At 39.6% G+C, this 13,587-nt stretch overlaps 1 long non-coding RNA gene across 1 annotated transcript; it reads right to left on the bottom strand.

The window, feature by feature from the left end:
* Nucleotides 1-1,256: 1,256 nt before the first annotated feature.
* On the bottom strand, nucleotides 1,257-4,680 carry LOC149088338 (uncharacterized). Its single transcript, XR_016194519.1, has 2 exons — nucleotides 4,397-4,680; nucleotides 1,257-3,745 (listed from the first exon to the last, which is right to left on the bottom strand). It is a non-coding gene; the product is annotated as an uncharacterized LOC149088338 (long non-coding RNA).
* Between the last annotated feature and the right edge of the window lie 8,907 nt (nucleotides 4,681-13,587).

Genomic DNA, 13,587 nt, shown 5'->3' with positions numbered 1-13,587 from the left:
CTAGTTTCATGAGCCATTTTTCGAAAATGTTTTTTGTCACCCAACAGGTTTTATGAGCAAGAATAGGATGTTTAAAACGAGATAACTTTACACGGTTTTTGAACTCAAGCATGAATTTAAACAATAATGAAATGAAGTTTCTTTCTTGTCGGAATGAATCATCATGGGGACTCCGGATCGAGACACCGAATTTCGTACCAAAACTTCAGCCAGCGTTATGCCGAACACATACTGGGGAGTGGAACAAAGCGAGTGATTTCAAAAGAGAAAATACATCGATGCTCATCTCGATGTCCCCTCACATACCAATACCTTCTAGAGCAGAAGGCCTGACCCCGAGATTCGTGACGTCATCGAATTCCGTCCTAGAATCGTCTTCCCTGTAAGATCGTTTTCCAGCAGCACCACACACTGTAGCGCCGTTATATATATTTTTTTTTTGACCCACCCCGCTGTAATAGATATTTTTTTCTTATAAAAAAAAGGTTGAATTACCTAAGAATTTAGCACTCGAATGGACGAGTTTATACTTATAATTCAACATTATTTTCAAGTATCAATTAGAGCCAGAGTTTTTACGAAAACTTGACAATATTTGAATTACCATTTGACATCAAAATTTCCCCAAGAGAATTTTTCGGAATTTCATTTCTGTTGATTTTAACCAAAAAAATATCCATTGAATACCAAAATTCAAGTATATGTAAAATATCCTTTATTTTTCATTAAGATAGACATATGCAATATTCACTATATATTTTGTCATTTAAAAAATATATACAGTATATACAAACTTTTCACGTAATGTGTATTTTATTGAAAGGAAGAAAAAAGAACGAATGAACAAATATGCTTTGCTCCTTCCAGAAAATTTCAATGAAAACTATGGATTAGATATAGATTGTATGATTCTCATTCGTACACAAATTCATAACATTCAAGTAGTAAAAATCCATTTCAAAAATAGTTTTTTTCTTCAATATATGTCACCAGTTTCTTCTTTGCATAAAATTGTTTTATTATTTATAACTTCTCTTAAACATTCATTTTTATTCGAAGATTCTTTAGAAATAAGCCAGAAAAAAAACAAACCAAGAATACGTAGATTAATTTTGAGGTTTGTTATGAAGCAAAGTGTGATCTATGTTCAAGATTATAAATATCATCAGGTTCATATTTTATTTAGGCTGGGGAGAAAAAATTCTATCCAATGTTTTTCACTACACACATGGAATTACACAAGAAATAAAACTTGCTAGAATTGAAAAACAATCTTTAATTGAACATTTGCATTAAACATGAATTCAACATCATTTTTCAGTTTCTCAGTCACAACGTCATTATATAGAACATAACTAACAACTACAGGAGTTGACACGACAAACCCCTTTAACCAAATTTCGTATGATTATGAAACTTCCATCTTCACACATAACACATAACCATCACACATAAACACATTTCTTTTTCAGTACTTAAATGCTCAGAGTGGAAAGAGTATCTAAGTTTTTTCATGAAAGCATGTGAGCAATATATATATATTCAGAACTTGATGGCAATTTTCTGTGAACGACTAAAATCATAACCACCATCATTTATGTATAACTTTTTTTAAAAAAAAAAAGGGAGGTGTAAAATGTACCAGTAATGAGACACTTATTTCAAAGATTTAAAAATAAAAAATGAATTTAAAGGTGAATTTGAAATTTTGAGCTGATAATGATGGATAAATGTTTGACTGATATTGAAAAGTAATTGAGTAAATATTATTTCAAGTTTCGGAGCTAATTAATTAAATGTTAAGTGGCCCATTACTTATACATTTACCGAACTTGATCAAAACAATCAAGTTTCCTCTTTGCACATTTTTCATTCCTAATTTTCCCTTTTTTCTTTGTCACCAAATCATTTTTATTCATACACAGATTTTTGAGTAAAATATTAGATGAAATCCATAAAAAATTTTTGAGCAATATCAGCTTCCCTGTGACAACTACAACATTCATATACATTTCCTAAAATTTCAAACTCTTCCAAGGTGGTAAAAGCTGTGTTTACAAGAACTTCTCTATGCTTACTCTGATTATTATATATCATTTATTACTATATATGATATGATTATTACTATGATTATCTGATTACTGTGATTACTTTGATAAATTCAGCAGTATCAGTAAAATGAGGGATATTTCTGTCTGGGCCCAATATATTTAAAGCCTCGCAAACAAACTAATTGAAGACTGAGTACAAGTTTGATGTTTGTCTCTCTAAATTAAAAGGTCTGAGATTTTCATGTTAGCCCTCTTGCATATGAGACAACATTTGCAGAGTCTGTCATACAGTTGTTTCACTGATGCAAAAGATGCTGTACAAAAATTGTCAACTGAAACATCAAAGTTCAGGTAAAAATAGCACTTGCCATCATTTCTTTGATTCAACCAGTTATTTCTGATATTTTTTAACAAATACACACTATAACAAAAAATAGTGGTCTCGATGGACACCGAGGCTGGGGATACATATATAAATTCTTATGTGGCTTTGTGAACAAGCTCATTGCTTTTCTATTGATAGCATTGTTATCAGTGACAACACCAATAACTGTGAAACCAATATTTTCTAAACCTAAAATAACTTAAGATAACATTACGTAACAATACGTGATTTATCTTGAACACAGGTAAAATATGCACAACTTCTTTAAAAGGGGACATTAGGCTGGAAACTATAAACACAAAAGCACTCTTCGCAGCTTCTTCTGTGTTGAAGGCCATGCCAACAACAGAACCTCCCTTATAATCAAAATAAGGTTTTATGTAAATTTCGTAAACAAGAAAAATAACTTTATCTGCATCAGAAATATATTTTGCTCTGACTTTTATGTACATCAAGAAATTTTGACTCACCTCCTCGGTTGGTGAAACTGGTAGTCGCTGACTAATTTTCCTCAAAGTTGATGGATGAGGCAGTATTATTTTATTGCTAGATCTTATAAATTTGTACACTTGTGGCGAAATTGAATGTAACAGAGTAGCAAATATATGATGTCATTAGAGTATTTAAAGTTGTTTTTTGCACAACGACTAATCTTAATTTGTTCCTCTATAAAATTTATCAGTAATTCATTTTCACCAGTCTTCAAAGAAGACAGAGCATCATTGAAGAAATCTATTTTAGAGGAATTTTTTCCTCACACATAGGATTCATACTTTTAAGTGTGTCTAATATATCAATTAAGTCATTGAAATTTGTGAACTTATATGGGAGGGTAAATTTTGTAATTCTTTTCAATGCAATACTTTTTAGATAAACAGAAACATTAAGATTACTTACAACCACTGAATGCGAAATCTGTGGGTATGGTTGTATATCCAAATGATAAACACAAAATTTTTCACTGATTCGACACTTCATAAAAATTGTCAAGACCAAATGTTTCAACACATCACTGTAGATCTTCCATACTGCTGATTTGTCTCTGCTGAGAAAATGTTGCTGCATCAGTCACACTTTCCTCAAGGGCCGTTTTTAAGCGTTCATTCTTTCAGTGTTTTTTGTAGTTTGGAGATAACCTTCGTTTAATAGGAAGTGTCATAGAAGTTGATGGATATCCTTCGAAGAGTCACGGCACAGCGTTCTTTCTTCTCTTAATTATCAACGGAGCTGTTAAAGTATTACCACTGTTTCTGTCAAAAGCTGAAGATTCTGTTAACAAATCCATGGCCAGAAAATGCAGTTCACATACCTAGACATAAAATAAGCATAATCAGACTGATGGCTATTGGTAATAACATGAAATTAATTTAGTCTCTGACCATTACTTGTTCTCCATAAGAGATGGGACAAATAATCTGCTGCTAAATTATATATAATATACTATTATTATAACTAGTTAAATACTAGTTCATAAATTATATGGTGCATTACTAGTTAGGAGTAAATAATGATTTACATTTCCTTGATTGGATATGAAATTGTAATTAATTAAAAACAAAAATCATTTGGTAATATTAATGTACTATGATGTATCATTGTCAAATTTTGTCAGTATCATGGCAATATCTCCCAATTACCAGTTTTACAATATCTATTGAAATAAAAAAATTCCATACTTAAAATTCAATATTTAAAATTACCAATAATTTCATTTCTTAATTAAAAACACTAATTTCATTTACAATTGTGATGAATTTTAAGGAAATTAATATTCGGCCACGAAATATTTGCTATCTGGCCAAAACATTATCTGAATATTTGGTACTCGGTTATTCCGCCGAATCACTATTTGTCCCATCTCTTCTTAATATCGGAGTTGATTTTTTTGCATTCCGTTGTTTTTTTCTTTAATTTTTCTTAAAGAATAAAACAATATAATGTTTACGAAATGAGCACTTACACTACTGCGATCATTCGGTACGAAGTCCTTTCTTTGGATGGAATTCAACCACTTCTTCTTCAGATCTTCACATTTCGGAAAATAAAATACAGATACTTTTGGGTCAGACATATTTCTATAAAAAAATATCTAATCGACGACCACGTGCCTTCGTTAATGGCGATTTCTTGGGAGAAGCAGAGCGTGGATCGGGGGAGAATGCCGAGAAGAAGAAATTCTCTTTCTCGTTTAAGCCGGAGTGTGGTGACGTCACAGCATCGAAAATATCTCGGGCGAAGGCCTTCTCTCTAGAAGGTATTGCACATACTGACGAGGCGCAGAGAGCGAAAATGACCGCAGGCGTTCAGAAGGGTAAAGAAGAAAAGCCTTTGAGCGGGAAAAGTGACATCTCGCCAACTAGTAACCCTACGAGCCTGTTCATGCCAAATCAATCAGTTTGTCAATATTGGAGGATTCCAATAAACCAGCGGTTCTCAACCAGTGCTCCGTAGAGCCCTTAGGGCCCCGTGTGAACTCCCAGGGGCTCCGTGGCCACTCGAGGAAAATAAAAAAATAAAAAAAAACCAGTAAATTTGAAAAAAATAATTATTAATATTTTTGAATAATAAAAATGGGTCAGAAACTGTGATGAATAAATAAAAAATAGGCGTCCGGGGCGCCGCCATAGAAATTACATACCGGAAAGGGCTCCGTGGGTCAAAAAAGGTTGAGAAGCGCAGCAATAAACCCATTAATCCTCAAAAGACTACAAGTCCTGATATATGTTTTTAATGACTTCTTGTATCAAACCGTTGTTTCGAATATTATTGCATAATGTTATTATATTATTATAATATTGCATAAAGATTTAAATAATTATACTTCAATCAAGATAGAGAGACAACAGAATTAGTTAGACACTGAATAAAAATACATGCCTATAATCCGCAGAAGCTAATTTCGATAATTTCTAAAGAAAATATGAGATGAAGCGAGAAGTTATCCATACACCTCGATGACGCAACCGTAATTTTTTTATGGCCAGCGTATCATTATGAAAATGATTGTTATTAGCGATAAATGTATACGTGGTCGTAAATCACAAATTATCAGAGTGGATCTATTATTTATGACATCCCAGAATTATAGATTCCTCCTATATGCAGGGCCGTCTTAAGAGCATCATGGGCCACCGGGCCAAATGATTTTTCTGAGGCCCTACCTACCAGGCAAATTCTCTAAAATCTCAACCACATCTCTCTTTTGTGAAGCCTTTTTTATCTTGAGGTCTCCCGGGCCTCACAAAAATGAGATCTGGTCGAAATTTTAAAGAATTTGCCTGGTACGGCCTCAGAAAAATCACTTGGCCCAGGGCCCCATGATGCTCTTAAGACGGCCCTGCTCCCGGGCCGTGCCCTGGTGTGCCCATGCCTTAAGACGGCACTGCTTTTATCCGGCATGTTCTATACATAACCAATTTCAATGAACGCACGGATGCTGCAATAAACTGGTTTCGAGTGTGTAAGAAATACAGAGATATGTATTGTGTGTGAGATGTTCATTATTTGTATCAGAAAAAAGCTCGTGTCTCTTTCATAACACACGGTATTCCAATTCAAATCCACGGAAATAACAGATATTCAGTACAATAAAATAAAAGAGAAAAAAACAGAAACCGTGTTTCGACGATGTTAGTAAGCGATCAGCAATCATCACGGTGTTTATCCGTTTTCCTAAAAAACGGGTTCTCAATCTCAAACATTTTCCACCCGCACCGCCCATTTCTCTTATGTAGAGCCATTGGCGTACCCAAAGGGGGGATTTGGGGTTCTAACACTCCCCCCCCTTAAGCCAAGATTATAGTGTTATTTTGCCGGAAAAAACGTAAACCCCCCCCCCAGAAGGAAAAACAAATCTGAACCCCCACCCCCCCGAGAAAATTCTGCGTACGTCTATGTGAAGAGCAGTTGTAAGAAAAGAATTTCTTTGAAAAACCTTTGTCAAGACCACTGCGAAGCTGTACCCCTGACAAAAGTTGGCGCGCACAGTTTGAGAACCCAGCTAATCCATGAACGTGTTGACAAATCCTGGGCCGTCATTCGATGGAGGGGGGGGGGGGCTTTTGAAAATACACTAAAAATGGTATATATATATATACTAGGATACTAGGAGGCTCTGCCCCCCCCCCTGTCACCTTTGGCGACCAACCCCACCCACCTTTTCTCATCACAACATATCTTGTTTATTTCGTCCCACTTCATCAGCGTACTATGGAAAGGGACATGTGAAAGCACCAGCTTATTGAAGAAGCGGATTTTATAATAAGAAAACAACAAAAAACAAATGTGATTCATCAAGTACCCCAGAAAACTTGCCCATGGGGGTCCCCAGACTCCAATTCGCTGAATTTTAGTGGGGCCCAGGCTGGATTTATCTCGGGCTACCGATGTGTTGCAAATTTTACATTGTTAAACAACGAAAATCAATGAGATTCAAGGGACACCCAAAATGAAACCTGTCAACATTTCCATGGGGCCCCGACCTGAAGACTTGTCGGGCATCTCCCCGGTGAGGGGCCACGAAAATTTTAAATTTTTATTAATTTTACAACGAATGAAATCCAGGGCCCCCATCCAGCAGCGGGGACCCAATACTCAGATTTTTAGTGGGGGACGCAGACTGAATTCTGGATTTATCTCGGGCTTCCGCTGATTCCGCAAATTGTACAATGTTAAACAACAGAAAAGAGTGAGATTCATCCAGGGCCCCCAAAGGAGAACCTGTAAACATTGGGCCCCCTACTTGGAAGCTTGTCGGTCATCCCCGCTGCGATCGCCATGAAAATTTCCATTTGTATTCCTTTTACAAACGAATAAAATCCAGGGTCCCCAACCAATTATCTGGGACACCAATTCGCACACTTTTAGTGGGGGGCCCTCAGATTGGCTTTATCTTGGGTTTTCGCCGTTGCTAATTCTAAAATGTTAAATAACAGAAAAGAATGACATTCATCCAGGGCCCCCAAAATGAAACGGTCCCGACTCAGAGCTTGTCATACATCCCCCCTGTGAGTGCCACGGCAAATGTTTATTTGTATTCATTTTACCAACCAATAAATTCCAGGCCCCCCTCCCCTCAATTACCCGTGACCGAATTCGAAAATTTTATGGGATCATCAGACTGGATATGGGGTCCCACACAAAAATCGTAACTGATTTCCGTCACTCACTTCCGTAACATAAAATCGTCACTAATTTCGATTGCTTAGAAACAGGCCCCTTTCGAGTTTGTGATTTTATATTATAGAGTAGATATACATACATTGAGTTCATGTTCTTTGCCAGCCGCCCTCCCCTGGAAAACGTTGAAATGACGTTCCTGGAAAAATCTCTACAAATTTTCGTTGAAATTCTAAGAACATGTTCAGTATTGAGTAGAAAATTAGTGTCGACCAGCAATTCTCAACCTTTTTCTGAGTCACGGAGCCCTTTTTAGTATATAATTTCTACGACGGAGCCGCGTACGCTACGTTTTTTTTTTCTTTCATTTGGTCATAAAATTTACTGATTCACTTTACTTTAATTGAGTGAACGTGGAGCCCCCTCAACTAGTGCAGTGGAGCACTGGTTGAGAACCGCTGGTATAGACGGTATATAGATAAAGTTTTCTTTCTAAAAGATTTTTGATGTGTTTGTGGGGAGGACAGGGTTTTTCCGCCCCAGCGACTGCATAATGATTTATAGTGGTATATAACTTATGATTTTATAGTGGTTTTCCAGTTTCCGACAGAAATTTGCCACCCTTTACATTTTGCAGCCCAGGGCAAAGGCGTGGGCATGAAAAAACATTGAGAGGGCTGAAAGTTGCCAGTCGTCCCGTGACGAGCCTCGTGCCCGTATGTAGAAGGATGCAGTGCCCCGCTTTATTTATTCATTAATTGGGGAAGCCCCCCCAACACAAAATTTATTGGGTGATTGAAATAGCCCCCCCCCCCATGTTTTGGTGCCTACGTCCCATGGCCGCACGTTTCTTATTAAATGCTATTCAGAGACAATTGAAAAGATGAAATTTGAAGGATGGAATTTGCGCCCCTCCTGATACCAGAAAACCTCCTGATGCCTAGAAAACCAGACGAAACCCCCCCCCCCCGCTCCCCTCCTAGTTGCAGCACCGTTCGTCAGAAGGAAGTTCTTTTACACATAGTGTAGTTTTCCATGCACAAAGCGCAATGGGATGGGCGGAAATTTGCGAGACATCTATCTCGTAGTCGTAGTAAAATTTTGAAAAATATTCACGTCTAAAAAAATGACGGGGGGAATTAATCCGTAAAATGCTACCACAACAATCGTCAAACATTTAAATTAGGATAGACTGGGTTAAGCACAAAAAATGGGAATCGAAAAGAAGAGAGAGCGCCAAAAGTAAAAAAAAATCCGAAGCACTCCCTCCAAACCAAATGGGTGTGATGACGATCCTCCCTCAGAAGTTATCTTTTTTTTTCTAAGAGAGTGAGGAGAAAAAAAAAAGGGGAGAAAACTGACCAATCCCCAAATAGCGTCTGATTTTACCTCGCGATGAAAACAAACTGGCTTGAAAGAGTCGCGTACCTCTTGGAGCTGCCTCTTTCTCCTCCTCGTCTCGCTGCTCGAGTATGTGAGGCGCAGAACAAAACAGTACATTTGTTTTCGCCGCTATCTCGTACCTCTCCGCTCACATCCCCAGTATGTGTTCGGCCTTAGGCCGTAGTATCAGGATGTGAGCGGAGAGGTACGAGATAGCGGCGAAAACAAATGTACTGTTTTGTTCTGCGCCTCACATACTCGAGCAGCGAGACGAGGAGGAGAAAGAGGCAGCTCCAAGTATGTGTTCGGCCTTAGGCCGTAGTATCAGAATGTGAGCGGAGAGGTACGAGATAGCGGCGAAAACAAATGTACTGTTTTGTTCTGCGCCTCACATACTCGAGCAGCTAGACGAGGAGGAGAAAGAGGCAGCTCCAAGTATGTGTTCGGCCTTAGGCCGTAGTATCAGGATGTGAGCGGAGAGGTACGAGATAGCGGCGAAAACAAATGTACTGTTTTGTTCTGCGCCTCACATACTCGAGCAGCGAGACGAGGAGGAGAAAGAGGCAGCCCCAAGAGGTACGCGACTCTTTCAAGCCGGTTTGTTTTCATCGCGAGGTAAAATCAGACGCTATTTGGGGATTGGTCAGTTTTCTCCCATTTTTTTTTCTCCTCGCTCTCTTGGAAAAAAAAGAGAACTTCTGAGGGGGGATCATCATCATCACACCCATTTGGTTTGGAGGGAGTGCTTCGGATTAATCCCCCCCCCCCCCGTCATTTTTTTAGACGTGAATATTTTTCAAAATTTTACCGGGACTAACGAGATAGATATTTCGCAAATTTCCGCCCATCCCATTGCGCTTTTTGCATGGAAAACTGCACTATGTGCAAGAGAACTTCCTTCTGTCGAACGGACAGTGCTGCAACTAGGGGGGGGGGGTTGGCCTGGTTTCCTGGGTGTAGTATAAGGAGGGGCGCAAATTCCATCCTTCAAATTTCATCTTTTCAATTGTCTCTGAATAGCATTTAATAAGAAACGTACGGCCATGGGACCAAAACATGGGGGGGGGGGGGGGCTATTTCAATCCCCCAATAAATTTTGTGTTGGGGGGCTTCCCCAATTAATGAATAAAGCGGGGCACTGCATCCTTCTACATACGGGCACGAGGCTCGTCACGGGACGACTGACAAATTTCAGCCCTCACAGTGTTTTTCCATATTTCATGCCCACGCCTTTGCCCTGGGCTGCAAAATGTAAAGGGTGGCAAATTTCTGTCCGAAACTGGAAAACCACTATAAAATCATAAGTTATATACCACTATAAATCATTATGCAGTCGCTGGGGCGGAAAAAACCTGTCCCCCCCCCACCACAAACACATCAAAAATCTTTTAGAAAGAAAACTTTATCTATATACCGTCTATACCAGCGGTTCTCAACCAGTGCTCCACTGCACTAGTTGAGGGGGCTCCACGTTCACTCAATTAAAGTAAAGTGAATCAGTAAATTTTATGACCAAATGAAAAAAAAAACGTATCATATGGGGCTCCGTCGTAGAAATTATATACTAAAAAGGGCTCCGTGACTCAGAAAAAAGGTTGAGAATTGCTGGTCGACACTAATTTTCTACTCAATACTGAACATGTTCTTAGAATTTCAATGAAAATTTGTAGAGATTTTTCCAGGAACGTCATTTCAACGTTTTCCAGGGGAGGGCGGCAGGCAAAGAACATGAACTCAATGTATGTATATCTACTCTATAATATAAAATCAAAAACTCGAAAAGGGCCTGTTTCTAAGCAACCGAAATTAGTGACGATTTTATGTTACGGCAGTGAGTGACGTTTTTTGAGTGATGGAAATTCGTTTACGATTTTAGGTCAAGTATTCATTTAACTCTAGCATATTCGGGACCCATTTAACCCATCGGGACCAAGTTACGTGCATGTACTGAGAGGCTCCCACATCCTACAGCAGGGCCCCTAGACTGGAATAGATGGCGAGCCCCCAAACCAGCTTTTCGGGGGCCCTCTGTGGTTAATTTATAGTGTGAAAAATCAAAAAGTGATAAGAATCGTTCCGGCCCCTGTCAGCCCTGCCCTTGTGGGGGAAGGGGGGTCATGCTGAGAGGTATGTATATGTATCCTATACATATAACACCAGTGCTCCCGACACACAGGGTCGGGGTACCCGGGGGGATTGCACATATACCTTAATGGGGAAGTTAAAAGGTTTGATTTCCAGGGCCCTTGATGGATCTCGTTGTTTTCTTGCTGCTTTAACATTGAAAAATTTGCGATAGCGGAAGCTCAAGCTATATCCAGTCTGGGGAACCCATAAAATTTGCGAATTCGGTCACGGGTAATTGAGGAAGGGGGGCCCGGAATTTATTCGTTGGTAAAATGAATACAAATGAACATTTGCCGTGGCACTCACAGGGGGGATGTATGACAAGCTCCGAGGGGACCGTTTCATTTTGGGGGCCCTGGATGAATGTCATTCTTTTCTGTTATTTAACGTTTCAGAATTTGCAACAACGAAAGCACAAGATAAAGCCAATCTGGGGGGGCCTCACTAAAAGTATGCGAATTGGTGTCCCAGGTAATTGGTTGGGGACCCTGGATTTTATTCGTTGATAAAATGAATACAAATGGAAATTTTCATGACGATCGCACCGGGGATGACCGACAAGCTTCCAAGTCGGGGGCCGCATGTTTGCAGGTTCTCCTTTGGGGGCCCTGGATGAATCTCATTCTTTTCTGTTGTTTAACATTGTACAATTTGCAACAGCGGAAGCCCGAGATAAATCCAGAATTCAGTCTGCGTCCCCCACTAAAAATCTGAGTATTGGGTCCCTGCTGCTGAATGGGGGCCCTGGATTTCATTCGTTCTAAAATTGATAAAAATTTAAAATTTTCGTGGCCCCTCACCGGGGAGATGTCCGACAAGTCCCCAGGTCGGGGCCCCATGGAAATGTTGACAGGTTTCATTTTCGGTGTCCCTTGATGAATCTCATTGATTTTTGTTGTTTAACAATGTAAAATTTGCAACACATCGGTAGCCCGAGATAAATCCAGTCTGGGCCCCACTAAAATTCAGCGAATTGGAGTCTGGGGACCCCCCATGGGCAAGTTTTCTGGGGGTACTTGATGAATCACATTTGTTTTTTGTTGTTTTCTTATTATAAAATTCGCTTCTTCAGTAAGCTGGTGCTTTCACATGTCCCTTTCCATAGTACGCTGATGAAGTGGAACGAAATAAACAAGATATGTTGTGATGAGAAAAGGGGGGGGGGCAGAGCCCCCTAGTATATATATATATTTGTATGTATATATACTATTTTTAGTGTATTTTCAAAAGCCCCCCCCCCCCTCGAATGACGGCCCTGTATTTGTCAACACGTTGATGGATTAGCTGGGTTCTCAAACTGTGCGCGCCAACCTTTGTCAGGGGTGCAGCTTCGCAGTGGTCTTGACAAAGGTTTTTCAAAGAAATGCTTTTCTTACAACTGCTCTTCACATAGACGTACGCAGAATTTTCTCGGGGGGGTGGGGGTTCAGATTTGTTTTTCGTTCTGGGGGGGGGTTTACGTTTTTTCCGGCAAAATAACACTATAATCTTGGCTTAAGGGGGGAGGGTTAGAATCCCAAATCCCCCCTTTGCGTACGCCAATGGCTCTTCATAAGAGAAATGGGTGGCGCGGGTGGAAAATGTTTGAGATTGAGAACCCGTTTTTTAGGAAAACGGATAAACACCGTGATGATTGCTCATCGCTTACTAACATTGTCGAAACACGGTTTCTGTTTTTTTCTCTTTTATTTTATTGTACTGAATATCTGTTATTTCCGTGGATTTGAATTGGAATACCGTGTGTTATGAAAGAGACACGAGCTTTTTTCTGATACAAATAATGAACATCTCACACACAATACATATCTCTGTATTTCTTACACACTCGAAACCAGTTTATTGCAGCATCCGTGCGTTCATTGAAATTGGTTATGTATAGAACATGCCGGATAAAAGCAGTGCCGTCTTAAGGCATGGGCCCACCAGGGCACGGCCCGGGAGCAGGGCCGTCTTAAGAGCATCATGGGGCCCCTGGGCCAAGTGATTTTTCTGAGGCCGTACCAGGCAAATTCTTTAAAATTTCGACCAGATCTCATTTTTGTGAGGCCCGGGAGACCTCAAGATAAAAAAGGCTTCACAAAAGAGAGATGTGGTTGAGATTTTAGAGAATTTGCCTGGTAGGTAGGGCCTCAGAAAAATCATTTGGCCCGGTGGCCCATGATGCTCTTAAGACGGCCCTGCATATAGGAGGAATCTATAATTCTGGGATGTCATAAATAATAGATCCACTCTGATAATTTGTGATTTACGACCACGTATACATTTATCGCTAATAACAATCATTTTCATAATGATACGCTGGCCATAAAAAAATTACGGTTGCGTCATCGAGGTGTATGGATCGGTGTATGTCCACCGGTCGGGCTTCCGTATAACTCTTTCAAAACTTCTTTCACACGGCCTCTTGGTAAGATGAGTTGCCATCGGAACGTCTTCCCGTCCTCTGATTCCCATTTGTGGTACAGCACGCCATCTCTCATCTCCAGGGAGTCCCATAGCGCCCAGTATCTTTTGGTCGTCGAA

This window comes from Pholcus phalangioides, unplaced genomic scaffold, assembly GCF_987345545.1.
Source record: "Pholcus phalangioides strain wild (caught in Gottingen) unplaced genomic scaffold, Ppha-v1.0 ptg000003l_1, whole genome shotgun sequence".
Taxonomy (NCBI): Eukaryota; Metazoa; Arthropoda; class Arachnida; order Araneae; family Pholcidae; genus Pholcus; species Pholcus phalangioides.
Note: the sequence above shows the minus strand (reverse complement) of the source record. Positions and strands in the feature narration are given on the sequence as shown.